General features: G+C 34.5%; 1 long non-coding RNA gene across 1 annotated transcript in view; it reads right to left on the bottom strand.

The window, feature by feature from the left end:
• Positions 1 to 12450, bottom strand: part of LOC122223682 — a 69895-nt gene extending 57445 nt beyond the window's left edge. Inside the window, exons 1-2 of the long non-coding RNA XR_006204391.1 lie at positions 12376 to 12450; positions 12068 to 12188 (exon numbers count right to left, since the gene is read on the bottom strand). This is a non-coding gene — a long non-coding RNA (uncharacterized LOC122223682). The remainder of the gene's footprint in view (positions 1 to 12067; positions 12189 to 12375) is intronic.
• Between the last annotated feature and the right edge of the window lie 3943 nt (positions 12451 to 16393).

The following is a 16393-nucleotide window of genomic DNA, read 5'->3' as shown; positions in this document are numbered from 1 at the left end:
AAAAAAGAATCAGTAAGAATTGAAGAATACATGGGCACCTGGGTGGCTCAGTTGATTAAGTGTTTGACTTTGGCTCAGGTCATGATCTCGTAGTCTGTGGGTTGGAGTCCCCCATCAGGCTCTGTGTTGACAGCTCAGAGCCTGAAGTCAGCTTCTGATTCTTTGTTTCCCTCTCTCTGCCCCTCCTCTGCTCGCACTGTCTCTGTCTCTGTCTCTCTCTCAAAAATACATAATTAAAGAAAAAGAAAAAAAATGAGGAATATAATAGATGAGATTGGAAAAAGGCCTGATGCAATGAATAGCAGACTGCTAGAAGCAGATGAATGAAATAATGATACATAAGACAACATAATAAAAAAATATAATGGAGCTAAACAAAAGAGAGAAAGAAGAATTATAGAACATGAGAATAGACTTAGGGAAATCAGTGACTCCATCAAACAATAACATTTGCATTATATGAGTGCTAGAAGAGAGAGAAAAGAGAGCAGAAAATTTATTTCGAGCAATAATAGCAGAAAACTTCTTTATTCTGGGGAAGAAAACAGACATTCAGGTCCAGGAGGCACAGAAAACTCCCATTTAAAAAAAAATCATTCAAAAAAACAAAAAAACAAAAACAAAACAAAAACAAAAACACAGGCCAACACCAAGATATATTGTAATTGAACTTGCAAAAGCACCAGTGATAAAGAAAATATCTTAAAAGCAGCAAGACAAAAAGCAGTCCTTAACTTATAAGGGAAAACCCATAATGCTAGCTGGAGATTTCTCAAAAGAAATATGGCAAGCCAGAAGGGAGAAGTTTGATATATTTAAAGTGCTGAATGGGAAAAATCTGCAGCCAAGAATAATGCTCTATTCAGCAAGGCTATCATTCAGAATAGAAAGAGCCAAAAACTAAAGGAGTTCCTGACCACTAAACCAGCACTGCAAGAAATGTGAAAGAGGACACTTTAAGTGCAAGGGAAAGACCAAAGTGACAAAGACAAGAAAGGATCAGAGAAAATCTCCAGAATTAATGATAACACACATAATAAAATGGCAATAAATATGTATCTATCAATAATTACTTTGAATATAAATGGACTAAATGCTCCAATCAAAAGACATAGAGTGTCAGAATGGATTAAAAAAAAAAAAAAGGACCAAAAGTGAGGGCATGGAAAACATTCATCACAAAAATAGATGTCAAAAGAAAGCTGAAGTGACAGTACTTATATCAGACAAACTATAATGTAAAACAAAGACTGTAAAGACTGTAAAGAGACAAAGAAGGGCATTATATAGTCATAAAGGGGACAATCCAACAAAAATGTTGTAAATACTTATGCACCCAACATAAAAGCACCTAAATATATAACATAATTAATAATAAACATACAGGAACCAATTGATATTAGCACAATAATAGTAGGGGACTTGAACACCCACTTACATCAATGGATAGATCATCTAAACAGAAAATAAACACAGAAACAATGGCTTTGAATGACACACTGGACTAGATGGACTTAATAGATATATTCTGAACATTCCATCCTAAAACAGCAGAATACACATTCTTTTCAAGTGGACATGGAACAGTCTCCAGAATAGATCACAAATTAGGTCCCAAACCAAACAGGCTTCAACAATACAAAAAGATTTAAATCATATTATATACTTTTTCTGACCACAACACTATGAACCTTGAAATCAGCCACACGAAAAAATTTAGAAAGGCCACAAATACATGGAGGTTAAGCATGGTACTAAACAATGACTGGATCAGCCAGGAAACCAAAGAAGAAATAAAAAAAAAAAACATAAAAACATATAAAAATGAAAACACAATGGTCCAAAACCTTTGGGATATAGCAAAAGCAGTCCTAAGAAGGAAGAGTATAGCAACACATGCCTACATCAAGAAAAAAATCTCAAATGAACTACCTAAACTTATACCTAAAGGAACCAGGAGAGGAGAGGAGAGCAGAGGAGAGGAGAGGAGAGGAGAGAATAGAATAACCCAGAAATGAACCTACAACTATATGGTCAATTAATGTTTGACAAAGCAGGAAAGAATCTCTGATGGGAAAAAGACAGTCTCTTCAACAAACGGTGTTGGGAAAGCTGGACAGCAACATGCAAGAGAATGAAACTGTATCCCTTTTTCACACCACACACAAAAATAAATTCAAAATGGATTAAACACATAAATGTGAGACTTGAAACCATAAAAAATAATACTGGAGACCACAGGCAGCAGCCTGTTTCACAGTGGGTGTAGCAAAGAAAGCAAAAATCATCTATTGGGACATCATCAAAATAAAAAGCTTCTGCACAGCAAAGGAAACAATCAACAAAACTAAAAGGCAACCTATGGAATGGGAGAAGATACTTGCAAACGACATATCTGATAAAGGGTTAGTATCAAAAAAATAAAGAAATTATAAAAGTCATCACTCAAAAATGAATAATCCAATTAAAAATGATCAGAAGATATGAAGGCATTTTTCCAAAGATGGCATCAAGATGGCCAATAGACACATGAAAAGATGCTCAACATCACTAATCATCAAATGCAAATAAAAACTATAAGGAGATATTACCTCACACTTGTCAGAATGGCTAAAATCAACAATACAAGAAACAACATGTGCTGGCAAGGATGTGGAGAAGGGGAACACTCTTGAACTGTTGGTGCAGCCACTCTGGAAAACAGTATGGAGTTTTCTCAAAAAGGTAAAAATGGAACCACCCTACGATCCAGCAATTGCACTACTAGGTATTTACCCAAAGAATTAAAAAGTACTAATTCAAAGGGATACCTGTACCCTGATGTTTACAGTACCATTATCTACAATAGACAAATTATGAAAACAGCCCAAGTTTCCATCTACTGATGAATGGATAAAGAAAAGTGGAATATTACTTACCATAAAAAAATGAAATCTTGCCATTGCCAATGACATGGAAGGAGCTAGAGAGTATGATGCTAAGCAAAATAAGTCAGAGAAAAAAATAGCATATGATTTCACTCATATGTGTACTTTAAGAAAAAAAAAAAGTTAACCATTGGAAAATAAAGGAGGTAAACCAAGAAACACACTCTTAACTATAGAGAACAAACCAATGGTTACCAGAGAGGATATGGGTGGAGAGATGGCTAAAATACATGATGGGAATTAAGGAGTGCCCTTCTGGGATAAGCACCAGGTGATGTATGGAAGTACTGAATCACTATATTATACCCCTTAAACTAATATTACACTGTATGTTAACTGGAATTTAAATAAAAACTTAGAAATGTAAGAACAAAATGACTAGAATGACTTTGTCATGATTTTGATCCCAGCTGATTTCAAGTCTGTTTTGAATTCTGCTTACTTCATAATTAGTACCCTGGTGACATTGTGACTCAACTGCCTTTAAATATCTCTTATTCTGGCCTGTTTCCATGACACCTTTCTAATTTGTCTTCAATTGCCTTTCCTCACTTTTTTGTATGAAGATTAGAACCATAATTCTCCCATTTCTAGAAGCTATTGGTTTTCATTAGTAAAGATACTTGACATTTAATTGAATTCAGAAATTCCCACTTAAGTAAAAGTACTTTTATTGTAATCTTTAAAATATTTTTGTAGAATCTATAGTATTATTTATATTTTATACATAGATTGATTTAAGAATGTTTTGTTAAAAATGTTTTGTTAGGAGTTACATGACAAGTTTATTAGAAACTTATGTCAATTAACTTAATTTTGAACATTTTAGAAACACACCATCTACTGAATAGTACAGCCATTGTTTACTTAAAGTGTTCTCTGTAATTAGTGATTTGCTAAATAATATATTACACATTACAACAACCAAAAAAAGAATAAAAACAGTAATATAAATACTATGTGTGAGTGTTTGTGTTTCCCTATCAATTTACATATTGGAATCCTCATAGTATGATTGTTCTAGGAGGTGGGGCCTTTGGGAGGCAATTAGCTCAGGAGGGTGGGGCCCTCTAAAGAGATTCTAAGAGCTCCTTAGCCCTTTCCAGCATGTGAGGATACAGGGACAAGTCTGTGACTGGGAAGAGGGCTCTTACTTGACCATGCTGGCACCCTGATCTTGGATTTCCAGCCTCCAGAACTATGATAAATAAATGTTTATTGTTTACAAGGTACCCAGACCATGGTATTTTGTTATAACAACCTGAACAGACTAAAACAGGTTAACAATTTTGATCCTTGATTTATTCAAGGTATTATACCTGGTGCTGTAGGTAGTATTCACTTACTATCTCCTAGAAAATAGATGAGATATAGCCTAATAGTATCTCTCAAGATAGGGAAACTTAGTCTTACAATGTGTATGTGTCTTGTCCAAGGTCAAGGTGCTGAGGTTGGAATTTAAAATTAAGAAATCTGAAGATAAGATTCAATTCATAACTATTAAGGCAAAAAAGTTGTTATACACAAAGTAACAATCTATAAAAAATACTGGTCAATATTGTCATGGAATTTCTTTTCTTTCTTTTTTTTTTTTTTTTGAAACTTGCCAGACCTCTCTAGATGACATTTGTGCAACATGAAAATTTCAAAGGAAGATCTACATCTAAAATGCATGACTATTCCTATCAGCAGTTTGCAAGAACCATATTAGTAAATCATCTGGGAAAGATGGCGTATTAATGGCTATCTATCATGAGTCACTTTCATCTTTCACATCAATGAGAGATATGAACTTTAATTTACAATGGTGGCTATGTGGACTACCACTAGGTAATGAGGAAAAAAAAGACAAATGAAAGAAGGAAAGAAATCCTAGAAATAGAGCAAACGTACAATATATATTGACGTACGGCTATATATAGGGTCTGTATCTTTTAAAATCTCTTCTTCAGACTATATGTTTTTCCCCTGTATCTCACTTGACATCCTTTATGGATATATATTTTTTAAGGACTTACAACAATGCTGACTAATATGACATAAAATTATTCACTTTGACTTTGAATGGAAATTTTGAAATATTGATTTTCAAGTTCTGCTAACTAATGCTTTTATAAACACCAAATAGCTCAGCTTCTTTTAATTTTCTTGGATGGCAACCATGATTTTGGAGACTTTTGGAAACTTCAATTCCATTTTTGCTTTCTTGTAGAATAGAAAAATAATTTACCAAAATGTGATGAGTTTACAAAATTCCACCTAAAATTAAAATAAATGAAAAGCAAAGAAACAAAAACAGCTGTATGTTTTGACAGCTGTCTTTGCCAATTGCCACCTTTGCCAGTGACTTGAGAATAGGAAACTAAAGAACACGTTAAAAATGTATAGGGAATACATCTGGTATACTTGAAATCAAATAATTAGCCAGCACTTGTTATTCTAACCTCTATTTAATGCCATTTTTTATAGAAGATGAGGGATTTACGCAGTAGGTGTAAATGTAACAATAATGATAACACTAAAAAGGATTCAATAAATTATCTTTTGAGAACTGTTTGTGTAATTGTTGAAGGGTTATTAGAAGATTGTTTTTTCCCTTCATATTTTATAACTTACTTACACCTGAAGATTCATGGAGGGAGAAAATGAATCACTCAGAACACTTAAAAAGCAACGTGGAGTTTAGTGAAATAGCACAGCATGGAATTAGCTATGTAAACTGTCAAAATCAAGAACAATTATTTCATATTTTTATATATAAAATGAAAATCAAACAAATTCAATATAAATTATCTCTCCATGTGTATTTTACGTGTGTTTGTGTGTGTATAAAATACACGTAAGTTGAACCTGAACCACAAAATCTGAAACTTCAGAATGAGAGAACATTTGTGACCATTTGATCACCATCCTAACTGAAGCCTCAAACATGGACTCTTTCTCCCCATTTCACAGAAGATTAAAACGAAGATTCATAGGATCTAAGTATTTGCCCAAAGTCATCTTATACCTAGTAAGTGGCAGAGATCTTGCTCTCCAGTATCCAAGCTTAGTGTTCCTTCCCCAAACAGGAAGTAAATAACTAGCAGAAAATGCTGAAGGGAGTTGACAGGATAATAATAAAATACAAAGTATATAAATAGTTAACTTAGCATTATTGTGCTATTTAACTTTGTAGTTTGGTTTCACACCACTATGTAGAAATAATTTATGTATTTCTTTAAATGAGCAATAATTTGAGTTCTGAATAATTCTGGATTGAAATAAAGGTGGATAAACTTTACCTCTAATTTAGCATAGAACAATTTACTTATTTTATTTCTCTTTTCCTTCTTATGTTATTAGTCTCCTTTTTTCACCTCTTCTATCCCTCTTTCCCCTGCCCCACACAAAGTTTTTATGCAAATAGACATGGTATATTTATCTTTATGTTTTATTTAAATGTGGACAAATATTTGTAGATATAAGTTAAAAGCCTGTAAAAATGTCATAGACCTTTGTAACGTAACTTTAATGATAAGAACACAGGCACAGAAAAAGTGTTTAACTAGGTATTTGAAGCTATTTTAAAAATAGAAATAAAAATGTATAGCTTCATGTGCTCTAAAAAAGAGTTTGTCCTTTTAAGTCAGCTTGATAAGGGTATAACTTATATACAATAAAATGAACAGATATAAAGTGTACAGTTCAATGAATTTTCACAAATACATATTCCCGTGGAGCTACCACCTCAATGATCCTATTATCCCAAAACATTCTATCATATTCCTTAGTAGTCAATCTTCCCATTCCCTCACCCCCCCAGAAAATCACTGATCCGCTTTCTGTTGCCATTGAGTGTTTTGCATATTTGAGGATTTCCTATAAATCTTTTGCATTTATTTAGTCTTTTGCATCTGATTTCTTCTGTTCAACATGTTTTTGAGATTATTCATATTATGTATTTCTTACATTAATGAGTAGTATTCTAATGTATGAATACTTTTATGAAGAAAGTTATTAAATTCTTTTACATATAGGCATTTTTAGACAAGTGTTTTCAATTACTTCAGGTAAATACCTAGTAAAGAAATTGCTGGGCCATATGGTAAGTGTATATTTGACTTTTTAAGAAGTTGCTAAAGAGTTTTCCAAAGTGTTTGCCCATTTAAATTCTCCTTGGCAGTAAAAGACCTTTTCAGTTGTTCCATGTCCTATTCCACATATGGTTTTGTCAACCTTTTAAACTTAGCTATCTTAGTGGGTGAGGAGTGGTATCTCATTGTGATTTTATTTTCCTTTCCTGAAGATTAATGATGGTGAGTATCTCTTCATGTCCTTACTGACCATTTGAATATCTTTTTGGTGAAGTGTCCAATTTTTTTGTCCATTTTTAAAATTGGATTTTTGTCCTAAGAGACTTTTATATTCTAGCTAAAAGACTTCTGTCACATATACTTAAAGCAAATCATTTTTCACAATTTGTGGCTTGCCTTTTCATTTTCTTAGCAATGTCTCTAAAAGAACATAATTTTTTATTTATGAAATCTCATTTGTTAGTTATCTATTGTTATATAACAGACTTCTCCCGATTTAGCAGCTTAAATCAACCACACTTAACCATCTTACATAGTTGCAAGGATCAATGATCTAAGAGTGGATAGACAGATGGTTCTGGCTCAGGATCTCTCATGAGATTACAGTAAAGCTGTTGGGTTTGACTGCATCTGGAGAATGTATTCTCAACCTAACTCTCATGGTTACTGTCTCCAATTCCTCCTACATGGGTTCTTTCACAGGGCTGCTTATGGCAAGGCAGCTCCATTTCCTGAAGGGAGGGAGCAGGACAGAGAGAGAACAAGAGCAGGAAATGAAGAGAGCAAGAAACTATGAGATGGAGATGGAAACTATAATATCTGATATAACTTAATCCCAGAAAATGGCATTTGATCACCTCTCTCTATTGGTCCAATATACCAACCCGAGTACAATGTGAAAGGTATTACATAAGGGTGTGACTACCAGGAAGTACCAGAGATGACCAGAACCCTCTTGGAGACTGGCTACCACATATCTATTAATATTATTATATTTTCTTTAATGGTATTGCTTCTTAGTAGTGAATGTTATCTAATTTAACATCATATGAATTATCTGCTTTGTTTCTGTACATAAATTTTAGGTTTTTAGCATTTCTCTTCAGGATGAATACTCATTTTGAGCTAAGTGTTCTGTATGGTATGATACAAGGGTTTATTCCTTAGGGATTTTTAGTGATTCTAGCAAAATATAATTTCCCCATATTGTAACAGGATTCTCGCATAGAGAGTCGTGACACAGAGGCTTTTCTTTCCAGGAAGCAACTTTATTTGTGCTGACACTGCTCAGCTGGGTTTGTACCAAAGAACTGAGCCCTGAATGCCACGTGGAATAGATTTTCTACTTCTTTGTCTCCCATATACGGTAACACACAAACATGTAGTCTGACTAAGTGGTCTCATGTTACAAGGTCATGAGAGATGTTGTCACACATGTGTATAGCCAGGTTGTCTTGAGTTTTTCTTTTTTTTTTTTTCTTCCCTTTCCGTACAGAGGGGACCCTACCACAATGTTAATTACACTAGCACAAGTTTGAAAAATTATTTGACAAGATTTCTATTTTCAGTAAAACTAAATAAGCACCCACTATTTCATGTCTTCCCACAGATAACTACAGTCTTTGGAGAAAATGAAAATGACCTGTAGGCACTGGTGCGTACATCAGAATAGAAAGATTCTGAAAGGAGAGTCAAAACATGGAAGGTATCAGATGAATTTCCTTTTTAACAGCTTTTAGCAGGAAGGTAGATTGAACTCACTTCCAAGCTGTGTGGTTGAAACCTAAAGAATTTAAGGGAATATAAGACAATGTATAACCTATGTTTAAGAGGAGTAGTGCAAGGTAGAAAGAAAATGAATAGAAAATATATTTCAGTATATGAAAATATAAAAGCCAAAAGTTTTTCCAAAAATACAGACATAAATGTATTGGTTCAAGAAGCTCAGTGAACTATGAACAAGATGCACTGAAGAAAATCACATTATGCACAAAATAATCAATATAAGGAGACGATCTTAAAAGCAGCCAGACAAAAATGACAGATTGCATACAGAGGAACAATCACTTGAATGACTGCTGACCTCTCATCAGAAAATATGGAGGCCAAGAACATTTTAAAATACTGAGAGAAAAATAACCAACTACTTTATATTTTGTGAAAACACTCTTTAAGAATAAAAGCAAAATAAAGACATTTTCAGACAAAATAAAGATAACAGAAGTGGTCATTAGCACACTTGCACCACAAGGGATATTGAAGGAGGTTCTCAAGACTGAAGAGAGATGATAATAGAAGTGACCTGACCCACCAGGAAAGAAAAACAAAACAAAACTAAACAAAACAAAAACAAAAAAAACCCATCAAAAATGGTAATGCTAGGGGCGCCTGGATGGCTCAGTTGGTTAAGCATCCGACTTCAGCTCAGGTCATGATGTCACGGTTCGTGAGTTCCGGCCCTGCGTCGGGCTCTGTGCTGACAGCTCAGAGTCTGGAGCCTGCTTCAGTTTCTGTGTCTTCCTCTCTCTCTCTGCCCCTTCCCTGCTTGTGCTCTGTCTCTCTCTCTCTCTGTCTGTCTCTCTTCCTCTCTCTCTCTCAAAAATAAATAAACATAAAAAAAATTAAAAAAAAAATGGTAATGCTCATTAAACAGTCAACTCACCAGGAAGACACAGTAACTGTAAATGAATGTGTAAGTATGTACTTGAAGCTGAATTTGAAAGAACTAAAGGGAAAATAAACAATTTTACAATCATAGTTATAGGCATTTAAACCCATCTTTCAGGATTTAATAGAACAAGTAGATTTTAAAAGTTGGTAACAACATAAATTATCCAGAAAACACTATCAACATATTGACTTAACTGATATTTATACAACACTAGGTACTACAATTGCAGCATGAAAATCGTCAAATCCACACAGTGTGTTAACCAAGACAGACCATATGCCAACCCATAAAATGAATCTCAACACATTTCAAAGGACGGAAATAACTTCTAAGTAATACATAAGTGGAAAAGAAAAATCCTTAGGGAACACAGAAAATATTTCAAACTTCATAAAAATAAAAGCAACATATCCAAATACACAGATGTTTGGAAATTCTTCAGGCATTTAAAGCCTAAGTAGGTCAATTTTAAATAATCCACAGGTCAAAGAAGAAATCAAAAGTGATCTTAGAAAATATTCTGAAGTTAAAACAAAAAGACTTACCAAAAACTGTGGTAGCCGTTAAAGTAATTATGTAAATAGGCTAAGGTGGCTTTAACGTCTTAGTAGCCTTGGTAAGCAAACAGAAGTAAGCCAGAGTAAAGTGCTTTAAACACACTCCTATCCGAAAACACAAAACTTTAAGAACAAATCACAAATGGCCAACTATTCTTTCCTAAACAATCCAACCACTGAAGCTATAGCCCACCAAATAACTTCCTTGCTTTAATTCTGCATCTGCTCTATAAAAGCTTTTCCCCAGGGGCGCCTGGGTGGCTCAGTCTGTTGGGTGGCGGACTTGGGCCCAGTTCATGATCTCAAGGGTTGTGAGTCCGCGTGGGGCTCTGTGCTGACAGCTCAGAGCCTGGAGCCTGCTTGAGTTCTGTGTCTCCCTCTCACTCTGCACCTCCCCCACTCTCTCTCTCTCTCTCAAAAATACTTAACGTTAAAAAAAATTTAAAAAATAAAATAAAATAGCGTTTCCCCAGCTCCTGCCCAAGGAATGTGTCTAACCACTTTTGGTTTGGTGCAGCCTTAATGGAATAGACATTCCATCAAATGAACTCTTGAAAATTTTAATGTGCCTCAGTTTATCTTTTAACATAGCTAAAGCAGTACTTGTTTTTTTTATAGCACTAAATGTGTAGATAAGAAATGAAGAAAGGTCTCAAATGACTAGCTGCCACATTAAGAAATAAGCCAAAGATCAAATTAAAACCAAAGGAATTAGAATAAGTTAAATAATAAAGACTAGAGTGAAAATCAATGAAACAGGAAACAAAAACAGAAGAAATGAAATCAAATGGTGGATCTTAGAATCATCAATACAATTGATAAAATCCAGCCAGAATGATCAAGAAAGAAAGAAAAAAAAAAAAAAAGACACAAATTAGCACCTGGGAATGAGAGGGGTTACACTGCTCTAGATTCTACAGATATTAAAAGGATGATAAAGGGGATATTAGTGTTTTCAGCCAATACATTCAACAATTTAGATTAAATAAATTACTTTAAAGACACAACTACCACAGCTCACTGTAGAAGTTGCAGAAAATGTGAATGGCCCTATGTCTTTTAAAGAAATTGAATTTGTAGTGAACATATTAGCCCTCAAAGAAAACTCCCTGACTAGTTTGCTAAGTATCAAATTCTATCAAATATTTGCAGAAGAATTAATGGCAATTCTACACAAACTCTTATAGATAATTTAGGAGGAGGGAATACTTCCCAATTTATATAATGGGGCCAGAATTATCTTCACATCAAAATCAGTCAAATGCATTTCAATCAAATTCCAGAAAAATATCCTTCATGAACATAGATGCAAAACTACATACAAACTTTTAGCAAATTAATTCCAACAATATAAATAATAAATTATCAAATTGGTTTTACCCCAGAAATACAAGGTTTATTTAACATTCATAAGTCAATTGATATAATTCACCATATAACAAAGTAAAAATGAAACAAAAAAATTAGTTTAATAAACAGAAAAACTTTTGACAATATCTAAGAAACATTCCTGATAAAAACTTTCAAACCAGGAATAGAAGAATACTTAACCTGATAAAGAGCATTCAGTCTTAGTTTTTCTCATTCGTCTTTTGTTATTTTCTACGTATAGGTATTTTACATGTATATTTAATCATTCATATTTCCTATTTTGATGCTTTAACAATCTTGGAAACTTACGAGACCCAGAACCTTTCTAAGAATTTCAATAAACCCCAGGAACCTTTCCAGGGCTCCAGCACCTTTCTGGGAGCAAGATGTACGTGCAGTTTTAAATACAGTTTGTTTCGATCTGAGCGCCGCAGGCACGCGAGCCCTCAGTCCTCAGTGACTTACCCGGAGCCCTCGGTAAGTGCTAGAACCGGGAACTCAAAAGGGTTCAGCCGCGGGTGTTTCTCCTGTAAGCTCCTCCCCCAGTTAGCAGGAAGCCTTGGATCCCACTCCTCGTGGTCAAAAACTTAAAAAAAAAAAAAGAAAGGAAGGAAGGAAGATTAAAGAAGACAATTTCAGCGATAAAAGCCAAACAAATCTTATCTAACACTTCACTAAGCAGATAGTCTTCTTTCAGAGACCCGCAATATGGGGCGGAAGGCAAGAAGCTTTTCTGTCACAAAGAATAAGGAACAAGGAAGAAAAAAAAATACCTGAGGGATTGGGGCTCCACCGTCTCTTGTTTGGGGTGAGAGGGACCGGAGTTGGCTTGGCGTGGGGCGTCTGCGGATTGGCTGACTGGATATCCTGCCCTTGGGGTCAAGTGGGGGCATTTGCATCACTGAGTTCCGGTTTGTTGAGGTCGAACGCGGGACAAGAATGGCTCTACCTTGGGCGAAGAAATTTATTTCAGTATTTCAGGATAAGGTGTGCCTGCAGCCCTGGAGGTGAGAAAGAAATCTGCTGGCTTTCCTGGACCACAGGTGCTGCCGCATCGCCAGGTAAGGAGAAAGCAAGGGCGCGATGCAGGGGCAGGAGTGTGGGTGTGCTGAGAAAGGGGGGCACCTGTGCGGAGGTCTAGATCAGGTGACAACACAGAGTCTGCGGGGCCTGACACTCCAAAATTAGCTGCCAAATGAATAATTTGTAATAATAAATGTACAGTACTTGATTTATTCCATAAATGTTTATGGAGATTATATTTTCCCCTCTGTCTAGACACTAGAACGCGATCTGGGAAAATACCAGCTTTCTATCGAGTTTAGATTCTTGTAAGGAAACAGGCCAAAGCCACATAAATTTTAGTTAAAATAAGCACATTAGATGTTGGTAATCTTATGAGAGAAAGAGGGTCAAGAGAAGTGGCGTTGCTGTTTCAAATAGGTTGATTTAGGAGGCATAACTAAAAAGTAGACATTTTAATAAAAATCTGAGCCTGAGTGGCCCAATCCCTTAAGCATCAGAACCTTGATTTCAGCCCAGGTCTGGATCTCACCTCAGGTCTCGATCTCACAGTTTGTGGGATCCAGTCCAGAGCGGGTCTCTGAGCTGACAGTGCTGAGCCTGCTTGGGGTTCTTTCCCTCTCTCCGCTTATCTCTTTGCCCCTCCCCCACTTGTGCTCTATGTCTCAAAAGAAATAAATAAACTTAAAAATATGTATTAAAAAGTCCCCGAAAACAGGGAGAATGCAAAGCCATTCATGTGTCTAAGGAAAGATATCTCCAGGCTGAATAAACTTTTGTTCATATTTGGACGTCTAGCCAAGCGTGTTCAAGGATTAGGAGTGACGCTAGTGTTTCTAGAGCAGTCTGCAAGGTGGTGAATGAGATGGTCAGAGACGTTGGGAAGAGGGCTGTATATAGCATTATGGACCATATGTAAATAACGTGGACTTTACTCTGAATGGAGTAGAAAGCCACTGGAAAGTTTTAGGCAGATAAGCGACAAGATGTGATTTTTGTTCTAGAAGGATAGCTCTAACTGCTATGTTAGCATTGGACCTATGTGGTATGGAAGTAAGAACAAGGTCAGGGAATCAAAGGATGGCTTGATAGATGCAATGAACACAAATGGAAACAGTTGTTGGGACAAAGGAGGCTAACAACAGAAATGGTGAAACATGGCCAGATTCTGGGTACATTTTTAATGTAAAAACAATTAGGCTTACTATTGTATTGGATGTGGGGCATGAGGAATTAAAAATAACTTCAAAGTTTTTGGTCTGAGCAACTGAAAGAATGATGATGTAATTTATTGAGATTGAAAAGATTAGGCGAGGCAAATTAAGGTAGAAAGGATGCATGTGTTTTATTTTTCTCCTCAAGTACAGTTTAATAATTCGTAGATAATTATAGTGTTCAAAGACATCTTTTAATTTTTAATATATTCTTAAAATTAATATGCCATCACACTTGAAGTAGAATTTTTATCTCTGAATCTTCCCCTTTATATGTTTGATGTTTTAGAGTTCATATATTGATACATTCTATATTGTCACTCCTATGCCATGTTTTGTGTGCAAGTTTGCACTTTTGTACCTTGGTTATGCTGTCAGGGAGCTAAGATTTCCACTATTGCAGTGTCATCATTTTTCTCTATGTAACAGTGTTTGTGATTTGTGCAATTAGCTGGATATTTTATTGAATTTTCCCGTATTTTATATAAATTACTGGAAAATGGAAAAATAAAAGTGCTGATACTAGACATAAAAAAAGATGTGTCATAAAAATAATGCAATTGTGACAAAGATGGAATTCATTAAGGATGCTGAATGAAGCAACTCTAGTTTCAGTTCTATGATCCTTAGACTTAATCTGATTTTTTTTTCGTGTGAACCGTGAAGGGGAAAAGAACAAAATTAAAGAACATGTGTGAGGTGGCTAGAAAATGTTGTGGTACTTAAGACCTCCATAACAGAACACAATTGATGCAATGACAGTCTGTTGTTCAACTTTAAAAAGTAATATTTAGCTTTCATAGTTGTTTTTTATAAGCATTTGTTATATTTAAGAGGAAACTATTTGTAATGATATCCAATCCATATGTTATGTGTTATGTATCACATTCTGTAGAATTTTATTAATAACTGAACTGTGATTTTTATAATAAACAAACAGATCTCATGTGCTTGTTACCAGCATAGTCATAGATTTATCTGTACCAAAAAAAAAAAAAGTTGTATCAGTTTAACCAGCTAGTCAAATAATAATCAATGGAAAATTTATTAGCCAGGTTATTGGGAGAACTGATAGAATTAATATGGTCAAGTTGTTTATACACATATTAAGGACATACTTGCAAAATTACAAAATTGTTCTATAATTAGTGGAAAGAAAGGAAGTTACTCATATTACCATACCATCAATTAATTGACAGGAGACTAAGTTATTATTGTCATAGTGTAAAAACTGTATGTCCTCAAAAACTTCTTTGCTGAAATCTTGACTTACCAACAATTGGTATATTTCTACCTATCATTTACTTCACTGTTAATGTCTAAATATTCCTATATCTACTCCAAGTTTATTTTGTAAATGATGTAAAATTTGGAAGAATTTTATTTTCATTTGGATGATTTTTTCTCATCTCACACCATACATAAAAATAAATTCACAAAGGCTTTAATCTTTGGATACAAAAATTAAAAAAAATTTTTTTTAATTCCCAGTAGCAAACATACGAGAAAAGCAGAAGATACAACAGCATAAGACTGGTTACGTGGACATGGATCCTAAATTATGGGGAAATTTTTTTTTTAAGTTATAGGCCAATAATTTGGAAGTTCTACAAAGCAGTTAAAGGATACTAAATGTATAAGGGATTCTTGAAATCAATAAGATAAAGATGACATGCTTGGTGTGAAAATGGGCAAAATTTAAAAAACAAATTTAACAAAATATAATATAGAAATCAGGCTTTAATGTGGACACAATCTCCACGACCACTGTCAGATAGAATAGATAAAGAACATATAGTATATACATACAATGGAAATCTATTGGGTCTTCAAAAGGATGGAAATTCTGCACTATGTGACACATAGATGAACCTTGAGGCCATTGTGCTTAGTCAAATAAGACAGTCACAGAAAGACAAATATCGCATGGTTCCACTTATATGAAGTATCTAAATTAGTCAAATTTATAGAATCCAGGAGTGGAATAGTATTTGCCAGTGGCTGGGGAAACAGGAAGTGGGGTTACTAATCAACCAGCATAGTGTTTCAGTCAAGCAAGGTGATTAAACTCTAGGAAACTGTTTATTAACTGGTACCTATAGTCAACAGTAGTATTTAGTACCCTTAAAATTTTGTTAAGAAGATAGATCTCATGTTAAGTGTTCTTTCCACAATAAAATTTTTTAAAAAATCAAGTTTTACCCTAATAATCAAATAACAGGAACATTTCGTTTAGAACATCAGATAACCATAGATTGACATCAGTCATAATGTTCTGTGATGATAAGGGTTCAGAGAAGTGTCTCAGTAACCCATCCCAAATATCTGGTTTTAAAATTTAATTGAAAAATTTACTTTGTTTTCAATTTTTTAACAATGAGGCTATATTAAATGTGTAAACAGGAAGAGAATTATGAATTTTTTTTTAAATTATGAAAAATTTAAACTTTTTAAGCAATTGGCAAATTGGAGAAAATAGGAGAGAACATAAAGTATAAATTGGCCCAAAATTTCTGGAGGAGCAATGTATTAATACATACCAAGTCCTTTTTTT

Source organism: Panthera leo, chromosome B4 (assembly GCF_018350215.1).
Source record: "Panthera leo isolate Ple1 chromosome B4, P.leo_Ple1_pat1.1, whole genome shotgun sequence".
NCBI classification, from domain to species: Eukaryota; Metazoa; Chordata; class Mammalia; order Carnivora; family Felidae; genus Panthera; species Panthera leo.
The sequence above is the reverse complement of the archived record's forward strand: the minus strand, read 5'-3'. Positions and strand labels throughout refer to the sequence as shown.